General features: G+C 41.4%; 1 pseudogene; it reads left to right on the top strand.

Moving 5' to 3' along the window:
- LOC113645419 overlaps positions 1–8,525 on the top strand; it is a 28,098-nt pseudogene extending 19,573 nt beyond the window's left edge.
- Positions 8,526–8,987: the final 462 nt, after the last annotated feature.

Below are 8,987 nucleotides of genomic sequence, written 5' to 3' on the forward strand. Positions count from 1 at the left end.
ATTAGGTCCTGGGGTAAGATGTCTTTCACTGCGGCCGCGGCTCGGAAGCCTCCCATCCCCGCTCCCTCTGTTCCGAAACGAAAGCAGACGACCTGATGTTCGGCTTCTGGGGGTCTTCAGTCCGAGTTCATGGGCGGCCAGCCCTCCTGACACCTGTACTACCCTCCAGGTTCACCTGTCCAAAACACGGAGGTTCTCCTTCGTCAAGATCAGCCCCCCCCTCGCGGGCGAGGGTCATTCTTTGTTCCGCACAGGCTTCACCGTTCCCCATGTCGCCCAGAGTGCCTTCCCCCATTCCGGCGCTCGGGAGTCACGTGACAGCCTGGCTGTCTGTCTCGGCCCCCGATCGGGTGATTCACACAGTCGCGAGGGGTTACAGACTTCAGTTTGTCCAATCACCGCTGCGGTTCAACGGAGCAGTCTGGTCCCACACGGACCAGGACTCCGACCACATTCTGAAAGACGAGATCTCATCTCTTCTCGAGAAGGGAGTGATTTGAGTTGTGCCCTCACATTTAAGCAATCAGGGGTTATTCTCGTTATTTCCTGGTCCCAAAAAAGGACGGATCTCTTCATCCTATTCTGGATCTCAGAGTGTTGAACAAAAATGTACAGAAATACAACTTCAGAATGTTAACACACGGCTCTCTCATATGTTCGATAAAGCAGAACGATTGGTTTTGCTCGATCGATCTGAGCGATGCTTTTTTCCACATAAGCATCTATTCTCCACACATGAAATTCCTTCGTTTCCCTACCAAGGCGTATGTTACGAATTCACGGTCCTTCCGTTCGGGCTCGCGCTGAGTCCGAGGACATTCTGTCTGTGTGTGGAGGAGGGGCTTGCGCCGCTGAGACTTACATAGACGAGTGGCGTATTATAGCCAATTCGAGAGAGAATGTGATTGAAAACACTGCCCGTGTGCTCTCACACATCACTGCGCTCGGTTTCAGAGTCAATATGTTAAAAAGCAATTTCACTCCCGCTCAGGAGGTCATATTCATGGGTCTGGAGCTGAATTCTGTCACGATGCGCGTGCGCGTCTCATTTATGAACTGTCTATCGCGGTTCAAGGTAGGGGTGCGGATACAGTATCACACATGTCTCAGATTACAGGGTCTTTTGGCTTCGGCTGTCCATGTCTTGCCTCTAGGTCTTCTGAGAATGAGGGCTTTCATGAAGTGGATTTTGCACCCTTCGTCTCAGCCGTTACGCAATCTTTGCCGCTTTGTCTCGGTGATGCGCGGCATGGCCGCGCTGCGCCACTGGAGAGCTGCGGAGTTTTACACACATGAGACCATTCTCGGTGCGGTCATGCTGCGAAAGGTGGTTATGACAGATGCCTCCTTGACGGGGTGGGGAGCCACACAAGAGGGCAGATCAGTGAACTGTAGCGATTTTGCCTCGCGAAGGAAGCTAAATATTTATGAGTAATTATAACACGTTATAGTGACTCTAAATATTTTAACCTAAGTTGAAATTAACGGTAATGGAATTAATGTTACACTTATTTGGTCTGTTCGTCCGGGGAACAGTCCGTGTAACCTTTATTAATTCTATGAAGGAGGTACCTTCCCGGCCAAGAAAGGTTCACTCCCCCTTTTTCTTTATACCGTAATTTAAATTAAATTAATTTAATAGAGCATGTAGTTCAGACCAGATGTTGCAGGTACCTTAATTTTGTGAGCAATGCTCAGAGACAAATCACTTGTGGCACAAAAATATGGCATTTAATGAATGAGACAAACACAACATAAACAAACAAAAGAAATAGAGAAAACGAAGATGAAAATAAAAATACACAAAAGAAATTAAAATTGGGGAAAGGGAGGAAGAGACTGGAAAGAAGAAATTGCAAGCTTAAACTTCAAAATTAATCACACCCTAACTGGGAAATGTCAAAACGTCACCGGAAACTTAAATTCACCTTAAGACTCAATACGAGGTTCATACTTAAAATACGCATCTAAATTGGTTGGTAAAGGAAAAGTTTACTTGCATTGGCTTACAGCACAAGAGTCCGGATGCAACAGAGAAATCTCTGAAAAGTCAGTTAGGGTGGGGTCAGACGTTCTTCCAAGTTCTCCTGAAGATCAGAGCAGTTGTCGTTCTTGGAAGTGATTCTTGCTGGAACTTCTTTGAAGGAAGATGGAGTCGTCTCCAAGCTGTTCTGAAAGTCTGACCATGGATTGGTGGTGTTTGTGACAATTTAAAGGTAGCGAATTCCACCCATCTTTGGGGAGATGGCCAATACTACGGCCAAGATTTCGGAGGGAAAAACTCCCTTTGTTTCAGGTGTCTGTGGGCGTGGTTTAGCTATCAAACTTTTAGATGACTTTAAAGGTTGATCCAGGGTGTATTAAGACGGTATGGCGCCTTTCGTGCTCAAATAAAATACACCATTGTTTGAAAAATGAGTAACCGATAATTTTGTGGTCATTTGGATACTAAACATGAAGGGTAATGATGGAATAAAGGCAGCGGTACATTACATACACAGATCAGTAATCGAAGGGTAACTGATGTTAATACGATATTGTGTTCTTATAAAGGCAAAGAAACAAAGATGAAACACAAAACAAAATGCACTTTCATTAGGGAAGTAAAAAGAAAACGATAGCTTTGTATACATTGTGACATCAGACCTTAAAGGGGCATACAGCATTAGAACAGGTATACATTAACATGCCATGATCCGTAATTAGAGTATAACTGATGTTAAATACAATGTTGTTTTCTGACACATGAATAAAATACACCCTTGTCAGGAAAGTAAGGAGCAAATAATTTTAAGTCAGGCAAGCCTTAACAGAAGAAATACATTACAGCAGGGTTATAAGAATAAGAATCTTAGAGTATCTTATCTACTTGTTTTATTAGCTAAAGAAATGTCTCATTGTGGTGTGTGTGTGTGTTCTGGTTGAGGGCCCCTATGAGTTCAATCAGAGAAGCCGCATGGGGTTATCTGGTCTTTGTGTAGGCTCCAGTCATTCTGGAGCAAGTTGTGTGTGTGTAAAACTGGGTTGCTCATCGGTTGATTGAAGATTAGATGCCGAAGTTTAGGGTGCCATAGACATGAAATCTAAATGACCTGTACCAGATGCTACAGAAAGGTGTGTGGCCGATCTCACTTCATTCAGCCCATATAAATTACTTGTAGCTCCTCACTGTGTTGAAAGCTCTAAAGCATTTCTCACCCTGCCTGCATCATGTGCTGGTACGCTGCGACAATACGACAGCTGTAGCATATATCGACCGTCAAGGCGGCATGCGCTCCTCCAAGCTTCACGCTCTGGCTCACAAGCTGTTGGTGTGGAGCACGTGGCATTTCCTGTCATTACGGGTGACTTAAGTCCCAGGCCTTTTGAACAGGGGTGCGGACCTTCTGTCGAGGGCGAACCCTCTGTACGGAGAGCGGAGGCTCCACCCCCCAGATAGTGGGGCTGCTTTGGGAGAGGTTCGGCCAGGCAGCCGTCGATCTCTACGCCTCGTGTGAAAATGCCCACTCTCCTGTGTTCTTCTCGCTTCTGCTATATGCTGAATATCCTGATATCCCCGATCTCTGATCCTCATAGCTCCCAGGTGGCCCAAGGCACCTTGGCTAGAAGAGAGAATTCCTCTCCTGTATGCGGAGCCGTGGCCCTTCCCATTGCGTACGGATCTCCTGGCCCAAGTGAACGGGGAGATCTTTCATCCTTACCCGGACAGGGTGGCTCTCTGGGCCTGGCCCGTGAGAGGGTGAATTTGAGCATGCTGGGGCTTCCCCCCATGTTATCGCCACAATTCTATATATCTATACACTAGAAACGTCCCTGTGTACAACCAGTGAAAAGTGTGTCATTGTGTCTCTCTACAGGTTGCGTAATTGTGGTGTCTCAGATGAAGGCTGTGCTGCTCTGACTTCAGCTCTGAGATCAAACCCCTCACACCTGAGAGAACTGAATCTGTCTGAGAATAAACTAGGAGACTCAGGAGTGAAGAGTCTCTCTGCTGTACTTGAGAATCCTCACTGTAAACTGGAGACACTGAGGTAAGATCATATATTAAAACATTAATAATAAATCATGGTCTAATCTTCATCCAGGTCGTAATAATAGATAAACACATTGTGTATAAATAAAACAGTCACAGTTGTTCTTGTCAATACTGAATAAACCATTTACACTTTCACTGTCTGGGTTTAAAAAATACACCAATGAACTAACAACTTCTCCAAAAACTAATTAGAGTCTGACCCTGTTTTAGGTCTGATTACTGACAGTCAGATCTTCTCAAGAAAGATCTGTTCATGTGAACTCGGATTAAAACAGAGATTTTGTTGAGATGTGAAACAGAGAAAAGTTACAGAAAACATTTACATTAATATTTTATTTCTCACATACACAACCATACACAATACGACACGTAGTGACAAGTTTTTAAACTGTCTGTGATTTAAACATAAAATAAAATAGAATACTAAAAAAGAAAATAGAATAAAAATAGAATAGATGTAACAAATAGAAATGTAAGAATAAGTTTAATGGAGTGGAAAAATAAATGTGAATATGGATCAGTGGCAGAACAATGTGAGTGTTTTAATAAAGTTCAGATGTGTTAAATACTGCAATATATGAAATATGTTATGTGTAAAATAAAATCTGGCTGATGTATCAGTGTTGTGTATGAAAGTCCAGACAAAGTCCAAGTTCTAGTCTTATGTGTTGTCCTGGTCTGTAAAGTGTGTGTTACTCAGTCCACAATAATACACACTGTCTACAGTCAGGGTCGACACTCGAGCCCCAGTAAAATGTTCCTGATAAATCAGTGTCTGATGATGTAGATTACAGTAGATATGTCTGAAAATAGGCTCCGTCTTCATCAGACATTAATATTTACATCATGATTTAAAACATGAAAACTGATTGTAATGTTAGCTGAAGTGAAAATATCCTGTACCTTTTAGTCATAAGCCCAACCCATCATAAGTGCCCCGCCCATCACTGTGCCCCACCCTCCATCTTGCACTCAGCCCCCCAACTGTACCATACTCCGCCCCCTTACAGTATCCCGTCCCCTTTATTATACCCCGTGTCCCGCCCTCTCATTGTGCCCCGCCCCCTCAGTGTACTCCTTTACCCACTTTTCTCAGTAGAAATGTGGACTTGCAGTCACATGATAATTAATAATCCCACATTGTATCTGAGGACTGAGGAGATGTAACTACCAGACTAACACTTATCACTGTGTTAATGAGTAGTATGTGAATGTGGATTTAGATGAATGACGACTTCCTGTTTTACACGTCTGATTTATTTGCTAAAATAAGGTTTTCTTTTCTCTTCTCATTTCTAAACTCTTCTAAAACTGGATGTGATTTAATCATCAGTGAAAGCTTTTTGAAGTGATTTATTCATTTAGACGACTAGTTAGTTAGTTTTCTTACAAAAATACTAGTGGATTTAAGGTTGTTTAACTAAAAAAGTTTACATGTGTAATTGTAGCAAAGATCTTTACGGTGAAATAAAATGTAAAACTGAAATAATAAAATGATCTGCAGCACAAAGTTACATTCATGTTTCTTACATTATATGATGAAAAACAAACAAAGGCTTTGTTGGTGTTTTTGCCAACAACAACAAAAAAAAAGATCCAAGTGATTAAACACTAGAAACGTCCCTGTGTAAAACCAGTGAAGAGTTGTTGTGTCTCTCTACAGTTTGTGTGTGTGTGGTGTCTCAGATGAAGGCTGTGCTGCTCTGACTTCAGCTCTGAGATCAAACCCCTCACACCTGACAGAACTGAATCTGTCCTGTAATAATCTAGGAGACTCAGGAGTGAAGAGTCTCTATGCAGTACTGGAGAATCACTGTAAACTGAAGACACTGAGGTAAGATCATATATTAAAACATAAATAAATATAGCTGCAAGCAGCGATGGCGGGCCCTCGCACGTTTTTTTATCGCTATACGGTGCCTCCCAGAAAACAATGCATGGTGGGCAAGTGCATGAAATGGGTAAATATCAGTGGACTATTTTATGTTGTTACTGACCCATTTGGGGACTGTAGGTAAATGAAACCCAGCATTTTAGACAAACGGGGGCGCTAGTGAGCCACTTAAGAGACACACCTTTGTCTGACCTTTTTGTCCACACTTAACAGCCGACAAATGTGATGTACATGTCAAATGTCAAGTTAATATAAGCACGCCAAAAGCCTTAACCACTTATCAGGTCGCCGTCGCGAGAACGAGCCACCAGCGCTAGGAGGCGAGAGTGCATCAACTTCATTGTAACTTCATTGTAACTTTTAAGCATTAAATCTTCTAAATACACGGTTAAATTATATACTGTTTGAAAGCTTAGACTCTCAGGATTTTATTAAGCCCACACACAAAGCATAATATGATTTATAGTAATTTAACCATTTGATAGCCACCTGAACTAGATGGCGCTAGTTCGGTTTCCTTACTCACCTTTAAACACTGGTCTTTAAATTTCCCTTTCTTCACATTGTCACTAATGTTAATGTATTTTCCAAAACAAATGCTTGTAAAAATCCCCAAGAGTCCAAGGAACTGGAATATGTAAGCCTTTTAATCCAAAACGCTTTGCTCGCCTCACAAGAATTATGTTTCTGACCGGAAACTGTATACACCGGTTCACTTCCGTCCTTTGTTCGACTCCTACTTCTCATCGGAGGCTTACAAAACTTTCAAAATGCGTCAGATTAGTAGTCGAGGGTCTAACGAATCAAACAAGCCCTCTCATGAGCCAACCAGTGCCTGTGGTGCAGAGATAGGCAGCTAAGAAGCCAATGAGGTCTCTCCATGCTATGTGGGTCACCCTCCCTTTGACTGACAATTGCTCCCTCCAGTAGCGATTTGATGTTTCGCGAGCATCATAGCTCTTTAGCCAATAAGGAGACGATTCCAACGATGCAACATGATACATCTGGAGAGGGTGGGCTGTGCAATGAGCATGCGCATATTAATTTTTTTCAACTTTATTGCGCAATTCTCGAACATTTCACACTCTCACACCTCAGGGTGTCAGTCTACAGGTCTTTTTTCACAGCAGGCTTCTAGGCAGAGGGGTTGTCTTTGTTATAGGACTTTTGAACTAAGCATGCAGTCTTTTTATACAAAGTTATACAGTAAACAAATAAACAAGAAAAACCTGAACGGACGGACATGCTCGTAGAAAAGTATTCATATAAAATCCATTTTTGAGTCTTTTGACTTCATTTTTTTTTTGGTGAAAGCCAAGACATGTGGCTATGACCCTCAGTTGTTGTTTACCTACCATCATTAAATACAGCAATGTATGTAATCAGTTTATCAGGTAAACAACTCAGACGGAAATAAAAATCCTCCATTATAGCCTCTGTAACTCTGTGTCAGTAAGGCTTAGAATCACCCTGATACTTGTGTCAGAAAATAGAGACTCTCTTCTTTCCACTGAGACCAAGCTCACCTCTGTGTGTCAAAGTGTATGGGAGCTGTACCACTTTTTAGGTGGGTATGTTATCTAGGCGAAAATCATGAAAAAGGGGGGCGACAGGTAAGAGTTAAATATGTCTGAAATAAAAGTAAACTTTGACACGATGCCATGGCAACAGTGTTTGAGATACCGCAATAGATATTGCATTAGATATCGCATAAGATATCGCATTAGATTCAATCGCATGAATCCTCTAGGAGCAGTATTTAAAAGTTCATTGCATGCAACTGTGAAAAAATCCACAGTTTCCCGATCTGTGCACAAATGTTTGTTTTTGCATTACAGGGGGCGCTACAGAGCCCCCCTGCCATGCCCGTATTCCAGCCTTTGCCCGAGCCTAGTCTCGCCCGACTCTGATGTGTGTGCCAAATTTCAAGAGTTTTCGAGCATGTTAAGGGACCCCCAATTGGCCAATGTGTGTTTCTCTTCTCATTTCTAAACTCTTCTAAAACTGGATGTGATTTAGTCATCAGTGAAAGCTGTTTGAAGTGATTTATTCATTTAGACGACTAGTTAGAAAACTTTGCAAACTTACAAAAATACTAGTTGTGGATTTAAGGTTGTTTAGCTAAAAATGTTTACATGTGTAATTGTAGCAAAGATCTTTACAGTGAAATAAAATGTAAAACTGAAATAATAAAATGATCTGCAGCTCAAAGTTACATTCATGTATCTTACATTAAATGATGACAAACACACAAACAAAAATAAATAAATAAAGGCTTTGTTGGTGTTTTTGCCAAATAAATAAATGTGTTTTCAGGTTTGTGTAAAATTCTTGTGGGCCTGTGATCAAAGTGATTAAACACTAGAAATGTCCCTGTGTACAACCAGTGAAGAGTGTGTCATTGTGTCTCTCTACAGCTTGTGTGATTGTGGTGTCTCAGGTGAAGGCTGTGCTGCTCTGACTTCAGCTCTGAGATCAAACCCCTCACACCTGAGAGAACTGGATCTGTCTGATAATAAACTAGAAGACTCAGGAATGAAGCTGCTGTCTGATCTTAAGAAAGATAAACATTCCAAACTACAGACACTGAGGTGAGTAATGACCTTTTAATAAAAGTATACCCTCATTATCATTACACATTGATACACATCACATTTCTCTTCAATAACTTTCAGATAATCAGGTTAGAAAATGTCACTATATTCTGTTTAATCAGAAATTTTCTAACGATTCTCTTTAATGCTGTTTTGTGTTCAGTAAAGTGTGTTGATGTAAAATTCATGTGAAGGCAGAAAACAGAGATTCAGACAGTCTACAAAAAGTCACCAATGAGTTGATGAGAGTGATTGTTATTGAACATTGTGTCTTCTGTCATTCCTGTAAAATTCACCTGAGTTTGTTCTTAAAGTCTGCACTTAAATATAAATGTAGTATAAGATCTAAATGACACAGTAGTGTTTGTTATTTAAAGCTCCTGTGATTGGATAAGAGCAGTGATGTGATGGGTAAAGATCTGCTCATTACCCTGTTAGAACTTGTGGAAGTTCTCATTTGTTC

Source organism: Tachysurus fulvidraco, chromosome 19, assembly GCF_022655615.1.
Source record: "Tachysurus fulvidraco isolate hzauxx_2018 chromosome 19, HZAU_PFXX_2.0, whole genome shotgun sequence".
NCBI lineage: Eukaryota > Metazoa > Chordata > Actinopteri > Siluriformes > Bagridae > Tachysurus > Tachysurus fulvidraco.